Consider the following 1328-nt stretch of genomic DNA (forward strand, 5'->3'; position numbering starts at 1 on the left):
TCTTCCTTCCGCACAGAAATTTTTTACCCTTTGACAAGTGTTGTCCCTTTCCCTCTGTATTCCTATCACTACCCCACATTCCAATCTCTCCCTACTTTCTGTGTATTTGTATAAAGAGTCAGGATCTTGCTGTGTTGCCCAGGCTGGAGGGCAGTGGCACAACTATGGCTCACTGTGGTCTCAAACACCTGAACTCAAGTGATCCAACCACCTCATCCTCCCAAAGTACTGGAGATACAGGCATGAGTAACCACACAGAGCATATTCACTATTTTTATGAGTTCAACTTTTTTAGATTTTACATATAATTGTGACCATGCTATATTTGTTTTTCTGTGCCTGTCTTATTTCACTGAGCATAATATTTTCCAATTCCATTCATTTTATCATAAATAAATAACAGAATGTTCTCCCTTTTTTTAAAGGCTGTATAGTATATTCCATTGTGTATATGTGACACACTTTATCTGTTGATCTGTTGAGCACTTTGGTTGTTTCCTTATCGTGGCTATTGTGAATAATGCGGACATGAATATAGGTCTGCAAATATCTCTCTGAAATACTAATTTGTATCATTTGAGTACATATTCAGAAGTAGAGTAGCTGGACCATGTGGTAATTCTATTTTTAATGTCATTTTATTTTTGAAACCTCAGTTCTGTCACCCAGAAGCGCAGGCTACAAAAGCACAAGAAAAACAGCAATTGGATTGCATCACATGAAACTAAAAAGTTTCTGCACAGCAAAGGAAACAATTAGCAGAGAGGGTGAAGAGACAACCCCCACACTGGGAGAAAGTGTCTGCAAATCATATATATGATAAAGGGTGAATAACAAATACATACAAGAAACTCACACCACTTAACAACAACGACAATCAAACCTATTAAAAATGGGCAAAGGACCTGAATTTATGTTTCTCAAAAAAAGACATAAAAATGGCCAACAAGTCTATGTTTACCTATGTTGAATTTTATTTATTTATTTATTTATTTATTTATTTAATTTATTTTGAGATGGAGTCTCACTCTATCACCCAGGCTGGAGTGCAGCGGTGCGATCTCACCTCACCTCAAACTCTGCCTCCCAGGTTCTAGCAATTCTTCTGTCTCAGCCTGCTAGGAAGCTGGAACTACAGGCACGTGCCAACGTGCCCGGCTAATTTTTAATGTATTTTTAGTAGAGACGGGGTTTCATCATGTCAGTGAGGATGGTCTCGATCTCCTGACCTCGTGATCCGCCCATCTCGGCCTCCCAAAGTGCTGGGATTACAGGCCTGAGCCACTGTGCCCGGCTGTACTCACTTTTTTTTTTTTTTTTTTTTTTTT

Source organism: Piliocolobus tephrosceles, unplaced genomic scaffold, assembly GCF_002776525.5.
Source record: "Piliocolobus tephrosceles isolate RC106 unplaced genomic scaffold, ASM277652v3 unscaffolded_1173, whole genome shotgun sequence".
In the NCBI taxonomy this organism is placed as follows: Eukaryota; Metazoa; Chordata; class Mammalia; order Primates; family Cercopithecidae; genus Piliocolobus; species Piliocolobus tephrosceles.